General features: G+C 39.7%; 1 protein-coding gene and 1 pseudogene across 4 annotated transcripts in view; one reads left to right on the plus strand and one right to left on the minus strand.

The window, feature by feature from the left end:
• TCF12 (transcription factor 12) overlaps nucleotides 1–22,242 on the minus strand; it is a 361,079-nt gene that overhangs the window by 279,327 nt on the left and 59,510 nt on the right. The window lies entirely within an intron of this gene.
• LOC308527439 (small ribosomal subunit protein eS6-like) lies at nucleotides 10,617–13,333 on the plus strand (annotated as a pseudogene). Its single transcript has 2 exons — nucleotides 10,617–10,632; nucleotides 12,599–13,333. The product of its transcript is annotated as a small ribosomal subunit protein eS6-like (transcript).

Below are 22,242 nucleotides of genomic sequence, written 5' to 3' on the forward strand. Positions count from 1 at the left end.
CTCGGGCTTCCCATGGAAACCAATCTGCAACAATTCCCAAGAGCCAAACTGTATCTATGTAGAGCACACAAGAATTAAAATACCTATAATAGTTTCCACTTACGCATTCTTATAGCTGAAGAAACAATATTGTAAAATAAAATAGCCACTACTATTTCTCTGGTAATACAAATTGAATCAAAACGTTTTCCTTAAAAAACGATCAATATACTGCAAGTTATAAAGATGTTAAATATCTCGGTGCAGCCCTAACCGGTTTGGCTCAGTGGATAGAGCATCAGCCTGCAGACTGAAGGGTCCCAGGTTCGATTCTGGTCAAGGGCATGTACCTTGGTTGCGGGCACATCCCCAGTAGGGAGTGTGCAGGAGGCAGCTGATCAATGTTTCTCTTTCATTGATGTTTCTAACTCTCTATTCCTCTCCCTTCCTCTCTGGAAAAAAAATCAATAAAATATATATTTTTTAAAAAAGATCTCAGTGTATATACCTAATTGCTTTGTTTTACAGGCTGGGACAATATTTCCTTCTAAACCCAAGTAATTGTAAGTGAACATATTCATTTAGTATATTAAGTATTAGGTTATTCAAGGTCTTAAGTTTATGTACTAGTATTTGTATATTTTAATTTCTAATCATAATATAAATTCCCAAGTATTCTATTTTCTCTCTGTAAATTAAAATTCAGAAAGACATTCATCCTGTTAAAATCCCTGCTTAAGAGGAAGATACTTTCCTAAAATGTAACAGAATACAAAAATTTAAAAAATGATTTAACTGGACATCATATCAATAAAAGTATCATTTCATATGAACTTCATTCCAAGCAGCAAAATTAGAACATGAATTAATTACATGGAGAAATGTAGAAAAACACGTCCTAGGTCTACTTTCATAGTTAGCTCTTAAAATGCAATAACTTCTCTAAGAAGTCCTTAAAGTCATAATATTCTTTAAAAATTCACAAAAAGCAGACTCTGTAAATACTTAAATGAAAATTAGTTTTTTCCAGCTCAAAAAATAAGGAAATTTGGATGATTAGACAAAGGGGAAGCATTCTTTGGTAAAACACAGTTGGTTTCTTTAACATTCAATCATTTCAAAAAATTAAAATGACTACTATAGTGAATAAAATTTTTATTAAGCATTTTATACAGTGTCTATACTAATGGTACTAAGCTAAGTCCAGTTTAGAAAGCCAGCACAAACTCAAAGGCAGTCCCTTTTTATATTAAAAAGAAAGCAATCCTAGGCATTTTCCACCTCCTAAAATCTTTAAAAAGCACCACTTTGTGGCTCTACCTGAACCACCTTTCAGATCCACGGCAATATGACTAAATAAATATGGAGTCACATGAACTGCCAGAAACTCTACTTTAAGAAATACAACATCAAGAAGAACATCTGAGAACTTTTCATCCAGAAGAATGAGTGTTCATCAGCCTCTAAAAGAGGGTCTCCAAACTTTTAGAACTAGAATGACCATATCAGCACTATCCACGAACCCCAAGATCTAGGAGGTTCTTACTTTACCTAGGACTATATTTAAATAATTAGCAAAAGAGGCAACAACTATTTTCTTTACTTTTGACTTAGAGAGAAAAAGACTTCCCTTATAAAAGAGATCAATTTTGACCAACTATGAATTAAAAGCATCTGCAAATGAAAGTGAATTGATTCTTTGTCTCTCCTTCCTCCAATTCTTTTGTCATGTCAGTATTAAGACAGACTTGCTTTAAAATTTTGCTTTTATAAAAATTTTTTAAAGAATTTTCAATTTTTTACTGAATTAGGTTGCATGTCTTGTATTTAAGCCTCAGAGTTTACCAACTATGTTGTCTCCCATTACCCTACTTCTGCTTTCCCACCAGCAAATAAAATGAATACTACTAATGTTCTCACTGGGTCCAAGTTTTACACTTTGTATATTTCCTGGCCTTCACTTGTTGTCAAGGAGTTTATAAGGATGGGAGGGAAGCAGGAGGAACAATCAAGTAAAATGAATACCGCATGCAAAAGGAAATAAAATCAGATATACAAAGTAAAGATTTAGAACTTGCTACTACCTCTATGTCAAATATAGTAAGTCCTCACTTAATGTTATCAATAGGTTCTTGGAACTACAACAAAATGACGAATAACAAAACCAAGTTTACCAAAGGCTAATTGATATAAACAAGAGTTAAGTTCCTATGGCATCTCAAAAACATTATAAGGCAATGACATTATTCGAGAATCTGCTGTATATGAGCCAGGCACAGATGAAAATGACATTTCCTTGGGGCCTTGAACTTCATGTAGCACAGAACAAATCTGAATTGAGAAATTTAGAGATGTCCTACAAGAGCTTGATTGATCTTTGATTGTCTATAACCCTGATTTATGTTTCTTTCTCTGTTTCTTCCTCTCTCTCTCTCTCTCTCTCTCTCTCTCTCTCTCTCTCTCTCTCTCTTATCCCTCAGCAAAGAAATCAATTTAATGCACTTATAACACCCAACAAAGGAAATATTCAATGAATTCTTTGTAACGTTGATATCAAAACTAGTGTTGCATACCAGAAACCCATCATCCTCATCTTTGGCTATGAATCTACAGAATTCTTACTAAACAAGGATAACTGGTTCTGGATTAAAAAAAAAAATCCACCAAATGAATCCATGTAAAAACAGGACCAAATTTTCATAATAACTAGTGAAAAAAGATTTGCTTAGGACTTTAATTTCAAAATAAAATTATTTTAAGAAGACCTTACGTCATTCTATATCACAAAATTTAGGTCATTATTATGGCCATGTGCTAATTCTGAGGAGAATGAACAAAATTGGAGAGAGTCATAATTTTAAATGATACTGTATAACAGCATCCTTCACTTCCTACCTGACTTTCAGAACATTATCTAAACAAAAGTAATTTTTCAACCAAGGTTTCTCTTAATTCTATGATATCCAAATCACTTTTTCCTAAAGCGCCAAGTCACTGAATCATTCTCTTGGTAAATTTCTCTTCTACAATTGTTAACTAATCTATCTCTGTCACAACCTCACCCACATATGGCTTTGCATATGACTAAAACTGTTCTCCAATGGCCCTTTCATGAACTTCATGACATACAGCACTTTTGCAATATCTACAATTTTTTTTTATGCTCAGTCTGTACTCTGTCACTAGACAGCAAACAAGGTTTTGGCTCAACAGCCATGGCTAGACAGTCTAGCTGAGGGATATGTTTGAATGGAGATGATTTCGTAGGTAAATAAATACTCTTGGTCAAGAAAACATTTGCTTCCTTATCCAACCTTCATCCATGGAGACCTAGGATTACGAGCACTTATATAACAAGGACTTAAATAAAAACTGATGCCCAAGGAATTTAAGAAAACTTAAAATTAAACTTTCATTAATCAAGATTATTTGAAAAGAAGTTGTTTGGTAAAAATAATGTGAGTTACCATACATACCATAAATAACATATTTTTAAAAATTACAATATATTCAAAAATATTGTTTAGATGACTATTATTTTAGTTATACCACTTTCCCTGATAATTCAGAAGCTATATCTCAATCTGTCAGCTCCTCAGATTTGTTTTTATGTTAGTTATTACACATAAAAAGCACAAAATTCTAGAACTGGAAAACACATTAGAGATGATGGAACACCACCTCCTCATTTTACGAAGGAAGAAACTTAGGTCCAGAAATGTAAACAGTCTTGTTCAATATTGACAGTTCATAGCAGAGCAAGGGAACTTAATGACTTTATAGAACATAACTACCTAGAGTAAGAATTGACTGTAGTTATCCACTATCCTACAGCACACAATCAAGTTACTTCAACCCATGGAAAGTGGGGATTTATTGAAAAGCTTAAATGTTGGTTAAATTTCTCATATAAAATGACCTTAGAAAATAGGTTCTTCTTGTATAAGTAGTGGTAGAACACTATTTTTATTTTTATTTGTTTTTAATTGATTTTCACAGAGAAAGGACAGTAGAGGGAGAGAGGGGAACAACCATGTGAAAAAGAAATATTGATCAGTTGCCTCCCGCACGAACCCCGGGGATAGAACCCACAACCTGGACATGTGCCCTGACTGCGAAAAGAACTGGCAATCCTTCGGTGCATGGTACAACATTCAACCAACTGAGCCATACGGGCCAGGGCAAAGAAGTATACTATTTTTAAATGGTGATCTCTCAAGGTCACCATGAATCCAATTCACAATCTAGAATTAAGCCTCTTTTCTCAGATGCAGTGTTCATGTTACCTGTTGGTTTTTCAGTTGTGAACATAATAAAGGATTAATTTGAATCAATCATTACCCACAAACTGCTAAGTATTATGCATATGCAGTACAGTATAAGAGGATCCACAGACTATGCTTGCTTTATTTTACCTGGTTAAAGTTGAAGTTTTTATAGAGACACTGAATGGAAACTGAGTTTCCCTTTAGATTGACACCTTGTCAGTCCAAAAAAAACACCTCTTAGGAACTTTTTTTTTTTCATTTCTTAAAGTATTACAAAGAGTATTACACATGTATCCTTTTTTCTCCCCCTGGACATTCCCCCGGCTTCCCCCACCCCCCAGTGTTTTGTGTCCATTAGTTATTCTCATATGCATGCATATAAGACCTTCGGTTGATCTCCTACCCGCCCCCCAACCCTCTCCAGGGTTCCCACTGTAGTTTGACAGTCTGCTCAATGCTGCTCTGCCTCTGTATCCATTTTTGTTCATCAGTCTATAATAGTCATTATCCATAAATGAGTGAGTTCATGTGGTATTTTTCTCAGCTTCCCAGGGGCCATCCCAGCCTCACAGGGGCCGCCTCAACCTCACAGGGGCCATTTCAACCCCACCGGGGCCATTTCAACCCCACCGGGGCCGTTGCAAGCTCACCGGGGCCGCCTCAACCCCAGCGGGGCCGCCGTAACCCCACCAGGCCCGCCGCAACCCCACCGGGGCTTTCTCAGCCTCACCAGGGCCGTCTCAGCCCCACTAGGGCCGTCTCAACCTCACCGGGGCCGTCTCGACCTCACTGGGGCTGACTCAACCTCACCAGGGCCGTCTCAACCTCACCGGGGCCGTCCCAGCCTCACCGGGGCCGTCTCAGCCTCACAGGGGTCATCTCACCCTCACAGGGGTCATCTCAGCCTCACATGGGCCGTCTCAGCCTCACCGGGGCCGATTCTACCTCACCAGGGCTGTCTCGACCTCACCGGTGCCGTCTCGACCTCACCGGGGCCGATTCAACCTCACCGGGGCCGTCTCAGCCTCACAGGGGCCGTCCCAACCCCACAGGGGCCGCTTCAACCTCACCAGGGCCACTACAACCTCACCAGGGCCGTTTCAACCTCACCGGGGCCATCTCAACCCCACCGGGGCCACCTCAGCCTCACTGGGGCCATCTCAACCTCACGGGGGCCATCTCAGCCTCTCGGGGGCTGTCCTAGCCCCATGGGGGCCATCTCAGCAACACAAAGTTTGGCATTCTGTCCTTTGTTGGGTGGCTCCTTGCTGGACAAAATCTCCAGGCATTCCTGGTGGCTAAATATCTGGTATGCTTGCTTGGATTTCGTTTTCTACCAAGTGCACAGACTGCCTGTCTGCCGTCTCCCAGCATCCCATGTGAGACTGGATCTGGTGGACCTGCCTGTGCATTTACTAGTACAGCGGTTCCATGTCGGCGGCCCAGCCGGGTCCGGCTCCAGCTTCCTCCAAACCTGATTCTGCTTCTTGAGTGTGTCCCTTATGTATGTGAGCAGTTGAATTCTGCATTCTCCTGGGCTGGGCTACAAAAGCACCAGTGGTTCTCTTTGTGCCACTAGCACAGCTTGGGTGGGGATGTAAATTGAGTAGGGCAGGGTCCCTGGGAATCACCAGGGCAGAGCAAGGGGCAATGGCGTCTCCGCAACTCCTCGCCTCTCCGCGACTCCGCATCTCGCATACCCGAGTGCCGGCTAGAAGCTCCGCAAGACAGCCACTCTCGCTCTCCGGCCTGTTGCAAGGCCGTCCCGTCTCTCCCTGTAGGGGTCTGGGATCTCAGGATCCCGCCCCAAACAAGCTCAGTGGATTTGAGAGTCTGCATCCCCTTCTGATTGAAAAAAAACACGCATCCAGTTGCAGCCAGCCTGGCGCGCGACTCCACACCTCTGTTCTTGGCGAATCACCAGGGCAGGGCCAAGGGCAATGGCGTCTCCGCGACTTCTCACCTCTCCGCGACTCCAGGTCCCTGTGTCCCCGAGCGCCGGCGGGCAGCTCCGCGAGACAGCCACTCTCACTCTCCAGCCCGTTGCAAGGCCGTCTCACCTCTCCTCTTAGGGGTCTGGGACCTCAGCATCCCGCCCCAAACAAGCTCAGAGGACTTGAGAGTCTGCAGCCCCTTCCTGATTAAAAATAACCGCGCATCCAGTTACAGCCCACCTGGAGCGCGACTCCGTACCTCCATTCTTGGAGCCTCTGCACAACCTACTCAGTCTAAATGCTCTTCTTTCTTTCCTTCAAATTGTAGAGCTTCCACTGGGCCAGCTTTCCCATGGTTCTGAATGATAACTGTTTTATAGTTAGTAGTCTCAATGTTGTTGTGGGAGGCAGCACGCACAGGTCTGTACCTTATGCCGCCATCTTGGTTCTCCTCCGGAACTTCTCTTACGTCAATTAGTTTTCTTTTCTGATTGGGATATATCTGTGTAGGACTTTAAAAATGATGTGCTTGACTGGAAACTGTCTTTTGCTAATCAGAGAATTCTGTGCTGTGTCCAAAATATGCATGACGGGGTCAACTAACTGTAGGCAATCAACATGGATGGATGTCTACTCAGAAATTTCAGATTTATGAATACAAAATATGTGGTAAGTGCATTCTATTTCTGTTCCAACAGACTTGACATGTTAAATAAGTTAAACATTAATTGTGACTGAATATGATTTTAAGGGTGCTCTCTTAAAGAAGAAAAAAAGAATGTTATTTCTTTGAAGGCATATTCCCCTTTGTGCTGTTTTCAGGAGAGTGTAAAGTAGAAGTGTCCGTTTTCTCATGGGGAATGTAGAACATTTCCCACACCATTCACATACACAACACTTTCATCACCATGTACTTGCCTGTAGAGCCAGCTCCCAGATTTTCTCTCTTGGATCAATTGTGTAAGTCATGTCATGCTCTAGGTATAACTTCTTAATGCAGACAAAGAAAACTCTGTACAAAAGGACTGGGGAAAGAGATATGCTCCTCAACCTCAAAATACCCATATTCCAAGTTCAAGGCTCACTGGTCCTTCTCTTTCTAGAAATGGTTTCATGTTTTCCTTCAATCCAGACAGTTAATGATAGGGTGGTTATAATATCTTTCATACCTTTACCTACTCTTTTACTCCTATGACTTTCCAGGGACAGCGGAAATCCTTCTCTTCTATCTTTTTCCTTGAACTCTTTAAAAGAAAAAAAAAAAAAAAAAATATATATATATATATATATATATATATATATATATATGTATGTGTGTGTGTGTATTTGGAAGCTTTTTTTAATTTTAATTTCTTTATTAAGGTATAACGGAGGGGTGGGGGAAGCAGTACAGGGGGGATAAGGACACAGGTAATCCCTGAACTCTTAAGAGAAAGAAAAGCCCCAGAACAAACCATGGAAGCCGGTTAAATTAAGAACAAGTCATTCAATATTATGTGCCTCTTAATGTTACACATATAGCATCAATTATAAAGTTTTACAGACAAAAAGTTTAATGTTTCAGAAAAAGTGGGAGATAGTGTAATACATTAAATGACACTTCAAGGAAAATCAGAAAAATCCAGAATGTGAGATATTTTACTGGAAAGAAAAAGGTTCTAAGGGAAATTTTTAAATCAAAAGAAACTGAAAATCAGAAAAAAATCAACTACAAATAATATATATTTTTTAATCCATGGAAAACATTTTTGGAACAGTTCAGGAAACTGTAAATAGAAAATAGTGTTAGGGAAACTCCTGCTTAGATTTTTTTGTGATGATAATGGTGATAATTATGTAGGAGAATGACCTTTTTTTGTGAAATGCTTACTGAAATATTGCAGGTTTATAGTCAAAATCATAAAACCCAAAAACCATTACAATTGTGTGATTCCTGGTCACTGTAGCATAAATAAAAGCATTATTATACTAGAGGCCCGGTACACGAAATTCATGCACAGGGAGGGGGGGGGTCCCTCAGGCTGGCCTGCACCCTCTCCAATCCAGGACCCCTCAGGGGATGTCTGACTGTCTCTCGCAATCTGGGACTGCTGGCTCCTAACCACTCCCCTGCCTGCCTGCCTGATCGTCTCTAACCCCTCTGCCTACCAGCCTGATCGCCCCTAATCACCTCTGCTTGCCTGCCTGGTTGCCCCTAACTGCTCCCCTGCCAGCCTGATCACCCCTAAATGCTCCCCTGCTGGCCTGATTGCCCCTAACTGCCTCTGCCTCGCCCCACAACTGGGACCCAGGATTCCCTCCTCCGGCTGGACCCAGGTTTCCCTCTCTCTGGCCGGCCGCAGGCACCCAGGACCCAGGACCCAGGACAGCTTCTCCTGGGCCGGCTGCATCCGCAGGGGACCATGGGTGGGCGGCTTCGCCCAGCCACAGCTGCAGATGCCCAGGACCGCGGGGTGGGAGGCTTGTCCCTCTCCCAAGCCGCAGGTGCAGGCGCTGGCACCTGGGACCAGGGGACAGGCGGCTTGTCCCTCTCCCAGGCCACAAGTGCAGACACAGCCACTGGCGCTCGGGACCGCAGGGTGGGCGACTTGTCCCTCTTCCAGGCCACAGCCCCAGCTGCTGGTGCCCAGGATGGTGGGGTGGGCAGCTTGTCCCTCTCTCGGACCGCAGCCCCAGCAGCTGGTACCCGGGACTGCAAGGTAGGCAGCTTGTCCCTCTGGCGGGCCACAGCCTGGCTGGTCCCCATTCCTCTCTCATGAGCTCATTTGTGCCTGACTGATCCCCATTCCTCTCTTGCAAGCTCATTTGTGCCTGGCTAGTCCCCATTCCTCTCTCCCCAGTGTTGAGTGTCTGAGTTGTTACTGTGTGATGGCATGACGTCCATTTGCATATTAGCTCTTTATTATATAGGATGCTATCACTGCAAAGCCCTCAAAATTTTATAGTGCACTATCAGAAAAAAAGGGACTCTGCTTAAGACACAGATAAATGGAAAGATATCCAGTGTTCATGGATTAGAATTAATATTATTAAAATATCCATACTACCCAAATCATATACAGATTCAATGAAATACCTATCAAGATTCCAAAGGGCATTTTTTTTACAGAAGTAGAAAAAAATTCTAAAATTGGTATGGAACCACAGAAGTCCAAAATAGTTACAAATCTTTATCTGATATTCAGATATATTCAAAATATATGAACAATTCCTACAAGTCAACAGTAGACCAACAAATAATCCAATTAAAAATTGTATAAAGGACCTGGACAGACAAATGGTCCACAGTATGTAAAGAGGTACTTAAATCATTAATCATTAGGGAAATAAAAAACAAAAACACAATAACTCATTCCAGCCACATTGGTTATCTTCCAAAAGACAAAAGATAAATGCTGGTGAATATATGAAAGGAACCCTTGTGCATTCTTGGTGGGACTGTAAATTCATATAGCCACTGTGGAAAACAGTATGGAAGTGCTCAAAACATTAAAAACAGAACTACCATGTGATTCAATAATTTCATTCTGGATATATCCAAAGGAAACAAAGTCACTATGTAAAGAGACATCTGTATCCCCCATGTTCACTGCAGTCTTATTTACAATAGCCAACATATGTAAAAACCTAAGTGTTCACCGACAAATAAATGGATAAAGAAAATATGGTGTATATACACAGCAGAATACTATTTGGCAATAAAAAAAAGAAAGAAGGAAATCCTGCCATTTGTGACAACATGGATGGACGCTAAGGGCCTTTTGCTAAGTAAAATTAAGTCAGAGAACAACAAATACTATTGGGTCTCACTTATATGTGGAGTCTAAAAACAAAACAAAACTCACAGAAAAAAATATCAAATTTGTTTTTACCAGAAATGGGATGGAAAGAGGAGAAATATGACGGTGGTCAAAACACACAAACTTACAAAACTTACAGTTAAAGATAAGTAAGTCCTGGGGATGTAACATATAGCATGATAACTGTAGTTAACACTGCTATAAGGTACATTTGAAAGTTGCTAAGAGAGAAGTTCTCATTATAAGGAAAAAGACATTTTTAATTTTTTTACCTATAGGAGATAATGGATGTTAACTTATGGTAATCATTTCATAATATATGTAAGTTAAGTTATTATACCATATATCTTATACAGTGCTGTATATCAACTCTACCTCAATAAAGCTGAAAGAAAAAATTTTTAAATGATATATCTGGTATGTTATTACAAATAAGCTACATTTAATTATAAAATTATTTAAATGATAAAAATATAATATGGTATTTGTAATTAGATCTAAATGATACAGCTCATCCAACTTTTTGTCTGAAAATGAAACCTTTACTATTTTGAGGGAAAGTAATCAAAATAACATTTTAAGACAAATAAAAAAAGGACTTGCTTTCTCACTCTTTATGAAATCACAATGACACAATGGCCACATTACAAGGTATTATTTGGGTGATCTATTTATAGGTAACTAGTTAAGAATCACCATCCAAGGAAATGTTAAGTGACTTTCAATAGTAGATTCAAATTAAAATCATTAACGACATTTTCTTTCAAAAGGGTGATTTTTAAACTCTTTCAAACTCTGGAACTAAGAAATACAAGTTTTAAAATTTAGGTTTAAAACAAGAACAAAAAAGAAAGATCAAAAGAATATGACAGCAAAATTTAAGGGTGATGGGATTTGAGAAAGTCTTACAGTTTAAGGAGATCAATTTTTAAGAAAATCTAAGGAATCATACAACAAGGTGCTTGTCTCCAAAATAAACTAAAAACTTCTTCATTAACTTGTTTAAATCAACTTTTTCTGTACTCCGAATGTTATAAGACAACCCTTATACAATGTCAGTCAATAATGATAAATAAAAAGGGCACTATAATACAATTACTTATTTACATGAGTCAACTTTGTAGTTCTAACAAGAGCATATAAAAAATAAGGTACAAAAATTAGTTATTTTCATTTCCTTAAAAAATATCAAATGTTGCCGAAACCGGTTTGGCTCAGTGGATAGAGCGTCGGCCTACGGACTGAAAGGTCCCAGGTTCGATTCCGGTCAAGGGCATGTACCTGGGTTGCGGGCATATCCCCAGTGGGAGATGTGCAGGAGGCAGCTGATCGATGTTTCTCTCTCATCGATGTTTCTAACTCTCTATCTCTCTCTCTTCCTCTCTGTAAAAAATCAATAAAATATATTTAAAAAAAAATATCAAATGTTTTGCCATGAAAAACTATTAACCCTAAATGTCTTAAATTTTCAGGCCATCATCATTCAAGCAGTAGGCTAAAAGACATTTTTCATAATGCATACTAATGAGAACTTATTTCCTCCAAATTTTATTTAAATAGACCCACACTTCACTTTTATAATTTTACCAATTATAAAAGTTGGAATTATATAAGTTAAGACATTATAATGTAGTAATTAGAATTACATGGAAGATAACATAAGGTCACAAGTTTAATCTCTTTCTATGCAAGTTCAATATTCAGCTTTTTCCTATGCCCCTAGATTTGGTCAACCATTATATCTTGTAGGACAGCAGCCACTGGATGGGAAGGGAGAGTTCATGAGGAAAGAGGGGAGAAAAAAGGCAAAGGAATCAGAGAAGAATGGGCCCATGCAAATCCTTTACTATTAGGGAAAAACAACTTAGTGAGATAATGTGTCAGGAATATTATCTTTCATTCCATGTACTAGTCCCATATAAGGGGACTGGGAAATTAAAGCAAAAACCTGAGAATTTAGTTAACTTATCTGAAGTGTGACATGGAAATTTTATTTTAAGAGTTCTGGTCAAATTTGTTAAGAAATTCTTAAAAGTTCAGCAATATTCCAAAACATACCCCAAGAACAGATGGGCCCATTAAAAACACATACTATCTCTGTTCTTAATTCTGCAGGAAGGATGCTACAGGTCAACAGACATGTAAAGCAGTATTAATAACAGCAAGTATGTCCATGTTGAAAACTAATTATCACCCCTCCCCTTATTAAAATAAGTACTTCCAGTATTATAGGCAACACAAGCTATGAAATGCAATCTAGAATTTACCACTCAAATGCATGTTTCCAATATTTTTAAACTGCTGATTAGGAGGGCAATGAAAAACACAAGTACCATGTCCCTCTAAATCAGCGGTTCTCAACCTGTGGGTCGCGAACAATGAAAATACATCCTGCATATCATTTACATTACGATTCATAACAGTAGCAAAATTACAGTTATGAAGTAGCAACGAAAATAATTTTATGGTTGGGGGTCACCACAACATGAGGAACTGTGTTAAAGGGTCGCGGCATTAGGAAGGTTGAGAACCACTGCAATGTTCCTGTGAAGTACAAGCACCATAAAGGAAACTCATCTTAAGACAGAACTTTGTGCTATTTTTTGTGGCATCTCAGAGGTGGTCAGCTGCTTCAGGATCTCTTTCCCAGCCACTGACTGCCAGAAACTCACTGAAGTGGAGGATGAGCGTAAACTTCGTACCTAGTATGAGAAGCTTATGACCACAGTGTGCTGCTGATGCTCTGGCTGAAGAATTGAATCAGTGGTCCAGAATGATGAACAACGTTTCCCCATTAAGCAGGGTGTCTTGACCCCGACCATGTCTGCCTGCTGTTGAGTAAGGAGCATTCCTGTTATAGACCAAGGAAGACTGGAGAGAGAAAGCGCAGATCTGTTTGAGGTAGTACTGTAGAAGTCAATCTTAGTGTTCCCAACTTGGTCATTGTAAAAAAAGGGGAGAAAGAGATTCCTGGTCTCACTGATACTACTATGCCTCATCGCTTGGGTCCCAAAAGAGCTAGTAGAATCCACAAACTTTTCACTATCTCTAAAGAAGATGTCTGCCAATATGTTGTGAGTAAGCCCCTAAACAAAGAAGGTAAGAAACCTAGGATTAAAGCAGCCAAGATTCAGCATCTTGTTTCTCCATGTGTTCTGCAACACAAACGTCAGCACATTGCTCTGAAGAAACAAAGTGCTATGAAAAATAAGGAAGAGGCTACAGAATATGCTAAAATTTTGGCTAAGAGAATGAAGGAGGCCAAAGAAAAACACCAGGAACAGATTGCCAAGAGATGTAGGCTGCCCTCTCTAGAACTTCTACCTCTAAGTCTGAGTATAGTAAAAAATGAGATTCATTAAGAGTAACAATAAATAATAACAAACATTTTTTAAAAAGACAGAATCTAGACACACCATCAACAAAATGAAAAGGGAGTCCACTGCATGAGAGAACATATTAAGCTATGATAAATCTAATAAGGGGTTAATTTCCAAAATATTTAAGGAAATCATACGGCTTACAAAAGGAAGACAAACAATCCAATTAAAAAATGGACAAAGGACTTAAACAGATACTTCTCCAAAGTAGACATAGAGATGGCCAAGAGACATATGAAAAAATGCTCAAAGTCACTAACCATCAGAGAGATGCAAATTAAAATGACAATGAGGTACCACCTCACACCTGTCAGAATGGCTATCATCAACAAATCAACAAACAACAAGTGTTGGAGAGGATGTGGAGACAAGGGGACCCCTAGTACATTGTTCGTGGGAATGCAGACTGGTGCAGCCACTATGGAAAACAGTATGGAGTTTCCTCAAAAAATGTAACTGCCATTTGACCCAGGGATCCCACTTCTAGGAATATATCCTAAGAAACCCAAAACACTAATCAGAAAGAATATATGCACCCCTATGTTCAGAGCAGCACAATTTACAACAGCTAAGATCTGGAATCAGCACAAGTGCCCATCAGTAGATGAGTGGATAAAAAAGCTGTGGTACTTTTATACCATGGAATACTATGCAGCTGTAAAAAAGAAAGATCTCTTTCTTTTTGAGACAGCATAGAGTGACCTAGAGAGTATTATGCTAAGCAAAGTAAGCCAATCAGAGAAAAATAAGTATCATATGATCTCACTCATATGTGGAATTTAATGAACAAAATAAACCAATGGACAAAATAGATCCAGAGACATAAAAGCATGAATCAGACTCAGACATAAAAGCGCGAATCTCAGAGGGAAGTGGGGGATTAACCAGGGACTTATATGCATATATGCATAGCCCATGGACACAGACAATAGTGGGGTGAATGCCTGGGAGGGGCAGATGCAAGGTGGAGGGGGTCAATTGGAAAACAGAGGGGGAAATTGTAGTACTTTCAACGATAAAGATAAATTTAAAAAGACAGAACTTTGTTTGAATCAAGTTTTCATACATAACTGCCCAATAACTATACATAACTTTAAGTAAATCTGTCCCCTAAAAAAGAAGGCAGAACACACTTTGGCTTTTATGTCATATCATTAGGAATATAGCTTAAAATAACAACATGAAATCTTATTTTAAATCTACTGTTCTGCTCCAAACACATTTCCTTTCACTGAAGACATCACAAAGAGCAACAAACATACATACAAGAGTTAACTGGAAAAGCTTTGCACATTATGTGAAAATAGGAACTGTAAAATTTACACATGTGCAAAAAATATATAATTAATAATAAGCAGTATCATTGTAATACCAAAGCTAAAGCTATTTTTCCCTGCTGGATACATTTTAAGACATAATTTTTATTCCCAAGACAAGAAAAAGTGTGTTTTGACATTTATTTTCAGCTAGTTTATTTTTTCTATCTTTTCTACCTTTACTCATGTACACCCACCCTATATAATAAAAGCCTAATATGCTAAGTGTCTGGTCATCCGGTGATCAGTCGACTGTTCAACCAATCAAAGCATAATATGCTAATGATATGCTAAGGCCGCTCAACCGCTCACTATGACATGCACTGACTGACCACCAGGGAGCAGACAGACAACCAGTCAATCAGTCACTATGACGTACACTGACCACCCAGGGGGGCAGACGCTCCGACCGGTAGGTTAGCTTGTTGCTGGGGTCTGGTGGATCGGGACTGAGCGAGATGGGCCGGACACGCCCGGGAGCCCTCCCGCGGTCCATCCCTGGCCCTGATCATGCACTGGTGGGGTCCCTCAGCCTGGCCTGCACCCCCTCACAATCCAGGACTCCTCAGGGGATGTTGGAAAGCTAGTTTGGGCCCGATCCCACAGGCCACTCCCCTCGGGAGGTTGTCAAACACAGGGCTCAAGGCTGGCAAGTGCTACTGTGGTGGCACGAGCCTCTCACGATCAGGACTAATTGGGCACGAGCCCGCAGCAGGCACAGTGGGGCCGGGATGAGCAGGACTGGCAGGTAGGAGCTGCAGGCGGCATTGGACTCTGTGTTTTGGCCCGATCCCTGAAGGCCACCCTGAGGGACCCCACCCGTGCACGAATTCGTGCACCGGGCCTCTAGTATATAACAATAAACTCTATAATACTTAGTGCCATCTCTGAAGTTAGAAAAATTAACACTGAAAAGGGAATACAGACAGGTCAAGGAAAACTAGGTATGGGAGGGCAGCCTTGACATTTCAAGGCTAAGTAACACTTCTAGGTGGATCTAACATCTCCTACACAATATCTTCTCTCCTAGGCATCAGACCCAAGTATGGAATGTTCTTGTTCTCTGTAAAGGCTGAATTATGTTCTCTACTAAGCTCAGTACCATAATTTACTAAGTCAAGGTCAGCCCTCCCTCTAGGAGTCAGCAAACTGATTCCTACAGCAAAAACATTGAATTATAATCTGGGTCCTTGAGTTTTAACACACAGGCTGGTTCAGTGCTTGTGAGGTAGTAGTGTCAAGTATTGTTAAAAAAAGAAAAAGATTTAGACACATGCAACATACATACACACACCCATTGAGAAATATATATACATAAAAAAAACAAGCAAATAATCTTCTAAAGCAGAGGTTAGCAAACTACAGCCAGTTGTCTGGTTTTTATTAAGTTAGGAATTATTTTAAAATTTTTAATGGTTACAGTTTAAATGACTATGAGAAACTACGTTATATCCTGAATTTTGCCTGTTGGCCTGCAAAGACTAAAATATTTCACTGTCTGGTCCTTTCAGAAAAAGTCTGACTTCTTTGCGAAAGCAAAAACTAAGCTTCCCTGTAAGTTTTAGCTCTAGCATGTAAATATGTTCATAAGGAACAACCAATATTTAAAGTTAAAATCTAATACCATTACAGAAGCGGTAATATCAACTTAAGCATTGGTATAAACATATACGATATACACATGGAAAAGAACAGGAAGGAGATCAACATAAAAATATATAATTAACTTATCTTAGTAAATGGCATTTTCACTTTTTTCCCTGTACTATCCCAATCTTCTTAAGTGAGCATATCATTGTTAAGATCAGGATATAGTACTAGAACATTATAGTGCAAATTTTCAAGAAAATATACACCAAAAAATTTTTGTGACTTGAATTGCAGTTATGTGGGTACTTACATACAGGCTCAGTAACACTTTGGTATTCACCATTACAAACTGTTAAGAATTAAAATAGTACATTTACATTCTTTCACATACATAAAAAAGAGAAGGCCCTGTTTCATCAGAAGTCAGAGTTGTCATCTGAACCCTCAAGGTCACTACTTTGGAAGTAACTTTCAGGCACACTACAAGATACTTTATATAATCTGAAGTTTAATTCAAATATTATCTCCTACATTCATGTTAGCTTCAATATTTCTTTCAAAACATAGTAAAAAATGTGACTAAAACCCTAAATATATTCTATGCATACTCCATATACACTATATAACCATAGCATTAACATCTAAAGTCATACTGGGCAATACAAGTTCTTATTAACTAAACAGTTCGAACAAAAACATATTTTTTACTGATAGAAAATAAAATGCTACTATTAAAAAATCAAACAACTGTTCTGCTAAAAGGTACAAACAATGAAACAATCATGATTGTTTTCATAAATAGTATTTTAATTTTCTTGTTCAGTAATCAATGCTTAGCTGTTGTTTTGAAGCCCACAATTTTTTTAAAAATATTTTATTGATCTTTTACAGAGAGGAGGGGAGAGGGATAGAGAGTTAGAAACATCCATGAGAGAGAAACATCCATCAGCTGCCTCTTGCACGCCCCCTACTGGGGATGTGCCCCCAACCAAGGTACATGCCCTTGACTGGAATCGAACCTGGGACCCTTGAGTCCGCAGGCCGATGCTCTATCTGCTGAGCCAAACCAGTCAGGGCTGAAGCCCACTATTAGCGGTTAACATACGAAAGCATACTAATATACATGATATATGATATATCATTATGACCAATTTAACTCTAACTTGATAAATGAGAGGTTTACTTTGGTTAAAAGGCATTTTAAAGTCACATCTCTGTTTTCTGAAACAAAAACCAGTCTTTGCTTTATGGTTTATTTCCTGAGTTTATCTTGAAAATGCACATAAGTTTTCTTTCTGAATGATGTTAAAGTCCAAATTTATTTCTCCCAAACCACAAATTTAAATTAGAATACCACTTATCAGACTACAAACAACAGCTTTTCTTTCCAAGTGTCACTCATATTTCTGTTCCCTTTATAATACAATGTTAACTGGTAAAGAATTTAATATTATTAAAATATTAAACTGCAAACTTTTAAAAAGTAAAAACTATTGGTCATATCATGTACCAAAACTACTGAAAGGAACAAAGCTCCCATAGCCAGTTAACACTAACTAGAGTCTTAACTTTGCTTAAAATGGCAGCTGTAAGAGTTTTTCTACTCTCCCTCTTCTCTTGATGATAGAAGCAAGCACTGAGAGAGAAACTTAAAACATTCACTCACAGAGCAAAAAACACAATCCAGAGCCCTATTAGTAACAATTTAAAGGCAAAGGCTTCATCTCACTACAGAATTTTGCAAGAACACATCAAAATTCAAGAATTGGCCTTAGCCTCAAAAATGTATCTTACTTATGTGGACTAACATTACAAATCCAGATTCTGTTGTCAAGGATAGCTAAATATCCTCCAAAAATCCAAACATGAGCTACTTATTTAACAGAAAACAGATTTTGAAGACATTTTGTTTCATCTGAAATGTCTATCCTGTTAAGTACTACATACAAACAAATCTTGTCAGAATTATATTTAAATAGCATCTATGTATTATAGATTAAGATCTCTTACAGATGTACAAAACAGAGACAATTTGTCACTCTAGGCTAAATTTTCTTTTTTTAAAAAAAGAACTGCATACATATATTTAGTAAAGCAAGTAAAAAAAAGACCCTTTGTATATAAGGATATACAAAATAACTCAGTTCTATAGTCACAGCCTCTATTTAAAACTTCTGAAATTAATTTACTCTAAAAGATATGCAGGCATTCAATAGGTTATAAAATTGCTGGGAGATTTCTATTTCTGGTTTCTGCCATAATAAATACTAAGGGTTTAAGCTTAGCTGCTTTTTTTGACTTAAAAGATTTTTTCCACAGTCAGCAACTTACAACAGGACATACTGTAATACCAAAATGGAAACTACTTAATCAACATTTCCTCATGGAAACACATATCATACACAACAGTCTGTAAGGGTAAAGTTTTATTTCAAAAAGTAGCATTTATATTTTATTTAGCAGCACAAGCTCAATTTTTTTTTCTGGTTCTGTCAACATGTTCGGTTAATTTTAGTCAACATTAATAACACACAAAAAAGTGAAAATGTAAGCAATAATATAAGGCAATTTGTTTGTAAGTTTGAATAAGACCACACTTTCATATTTTTAGAACATAGGTCACAGGTTTTCAAGTCCTATAAAATAAATATGATCCTGTTCTCATGCTATGTTTTTTAAAACTGTTCCTGTAAAGAATTTAAGCCATGTGGAAAACTCAACAGTATGTGAATCATCCAATACATAAATCTTTCAGGTTTCAAGCTCTAAATTTCAGTCATCTATAGCATCACAGAAGGCTAACAAAGGATTGAAAACTCTTGGGCATAATTTCAAAATGTTCCAATTCCCTTTCTGCCCACTCTTCAAAACATACCATTTAATTAAAAAAAAAAAATCTCATTCATAGTTGGTCCTGTTGGTTTTAACACATTTCACTTCTAAATTCTATCATTTACAAAATATTGCAGGAAATAACTTTTCAGTCATTGAGCTCACTTAAATATAAGTGTATATATAGTTTATTTTGAAAATCTGTAGACCCAGGGGAAATATAGTTAATTTGGCTTCTGACTCACACTTTTAAATAATCACTTGCAATACTCCTCATTCAATTGCCTCATTCTTTGTGCTTCCTCTTCACAAAGTCTAAGCTCACTTCCTAAGAGCTTTCTTCTTGCAGGAATCAGCATTTATTGACCTCACAAAGTACACACATTTGCTGTTGTCAGCAAAGAACACAGAAATTGGAGAAAAAAGCATCACAGAAGCACTGGAAGTGTATGAAAGTATATCTTTTTATACAGTTATATTTGTAAAGATCTGGGACTTCATATTTAACCTAAGAAATACTGAAGATTTTTGTATTTAAGAAGGAAATACAGCATTCCAACCCAAGAGTTCATTTCATCTGACTGAGTCAGGACCTGACAGTTGCTACAACTGAGTAGAAAGAAAGGCAATTTCTACCACATTTACTGGTACTTAACACAGTTAAGTAATATTAAAATCTGAGTATTTTTCAAAGCCTCCTGAGGTCATCTGAGATCTCATGGGATTTTTCATAATGGGAGGGTGTTAATCCCCAATGCCCTGGCTTGCTCCCAATTTGGATCATTAGTTTCTGCTTACCTAAATTCCGATTACCATTTCAGTTGGCTCAGATATTCTTCATTTCCTGTCTTGAACTATAGTCCAAGCACTAATTATTAAACAGCCAAAGTGAAATACCTTCTTTGGGTGTCTATATGCCATCAAAAACATTTCACATTCCTTCTAGATTAGTAAAACAGTAGTTTAACCCATATTCTGTTGTGACTTTTAAAATTTTTTCTACTGTTATTTTGTATGGCACACAGAATGTTTTGATTATAATTTTACATAGAATTTTTAGGGTTTATTTTTAAAGAGAATTTGTGATGAGCTTAAGTGCTAACAAAGGTGTGAAACTGCAGACCAGAGCTAGTACAAAGATGAAACAGCTAAATGGACCCAGTTCACCACTCCCCCATCCCTACCATCAACATCCACACACATATCCCTCCCTCCCATTCTCCTCCCTCCCCACCTGTCTCTCTCTTTCTCTCTCTCTCTCTCTCTCACACACACACACAACATACACATTTCGCTAAATTTGTATATATACATATGTACATGCATGTATTTGTAAAAATGTGTATCTAGATATATATATAAAAGTCTAATATGCTAAGTATCCCTCCCACCGTGCGACCAGTTGCTATGATGCACACTGACCACCAGGGGGCAGACACTCAGCGAAGGAGCTGCCATTAGGCACACTTGTCATTTACAGGGAAACAGCAGTGTGGACCTGGCACCAACAAAACAACACTTGGGCTTCCTCCAAGTTCAACACAGGCCCCGCCACCACCCCAGAGCGACAGTCCACCAAATCACAGCTGACGCTGCCAAGACCCCATGGTGCAAAATGCAGCCCAGTGGCTGTGGGGGCCAGGTCATGATGTCATGTAGCAATGTCTGGCTTCCTCTCCCTAGCGACGACTAGCATCCTTGAAGTTTCTTCAGCCCAGGAACATGACTTGTCTTATAGCCAGGTGCAAACATTTTACACTTTAACCAAATGTCTGTGAAGCATTTTCCCATGCCTCATCTCATTTGATCCTCACAGAAGTCCTGGAGTAGGTAGATAGGAGACTCGATGGAATCCTAATTTCCTTACATTAGCCAAAAAATAGAGATTTACAAAGCTTAGAAACTTGATTTGACTGAAAAAAAGTAAGAAATGGTGGACCTTGAAAATGACTTCAGGTTTTCTCACTACACAGAATATAGTCAAACACTGCTGCAGTAAAATATTTTACCCTTTGTTCTCCCTGCATAATCTACAATAATAATACTGCTGTGTTGCTGACACTTACCTGAAAGAGAGGTTGGGGTGCTTCACTGGGCTGGAAAAAGTTTAGCTAAATCAGAAAGCAGGTCTAATTAAGCAAGCTTATCTAATCTAATAAAAGAGAAACATGCAAATTGACCGCAACTTCGCTACACCCCAAGCAACGCCCATCAGCCAATCAGAGCAACTATATGCAAATTAACCCAACCAAGATGGTGGCCGGCAGCCACGGAGCTGGAGCAAGTAGGAGGCTTGGTTGCCCTGGTGATGGAGGAAGCCAAGCTTCCCGCCTGCCCTGGCTGGCTGTGGCCTCTGCTAAAGGTAACAAAGTTTCAATTATAGAAGATAAATAAATCCCAGATACCTGCTTCCAGCCAGCCTCCACTGGGAGCTTGGGTGGCTGGGGGCCGTGGCCAGCCTGCAAACAGCCATCAGCCCCTCACCCAGGCTGGCCAGGCATCCCAGGGGACCCTCACCCTGAATGGGCTGTGGCCAGTCTGCAAACAGTCATCAGCCCCTACCCAGGCTGTCCAGGCACCCCAGCGGGGACCCCCGACCCTGAAGGGGCTGTGGCCAGCCTGCAAACAGCCATCAGCCCCTCACCCAGGCTGGCCACAGCCTCAAGGGGTGAGGGTCTCTGCTGGGGGGCTGACCAGCCTGCAAACAGCCATCAGCCCCTCGCCCAGGCTGGTCACACCCTCAAGGGGTGAGGGTCTCTGCTGGGGGGCTTGACCAGCCTGCAAACAGCCATCAGCCCCTCACCCAGGCGGGCTAGGCACCCCAGCAGGGACCCTCAGCCTGAAGGGGCTGTGGCCAGACTGCAAACAGCCTTCAGCCCCTCACCCAGGCTGGCCAGGCACCCCAGCGGAACCCCCACCCTGATCGGGGACACACTTCAGGGCAAACCAGCCAGCCCCCACCCATGCACCAGGCATATAATAAAAGGGTAATGTGCAAATTGACCCTAACAGCAGAACGACTGGGAATGACTGGTCACTATGACACACACTGACCACCAGGGGGCAGAATCTCAATGCAGGAGCTGCCCCCTGGTGGTCAGTGTGCTCCCACAGGGGGAGCTCTACTCAGCCACAAGCCAGGC

The sequence above is a fragment of the Myotis nattereri genome (assembly GCF_964212035.1).
Source record: "Myotis nattereri genome assembly, chromosome: 1".
Taxonomy (NCBI): Eukaryota; Metazoa; Chordata; class Mammalia; order Chiroptera; family Vespertilionidae; genus Myotis; species Myotis nattereri.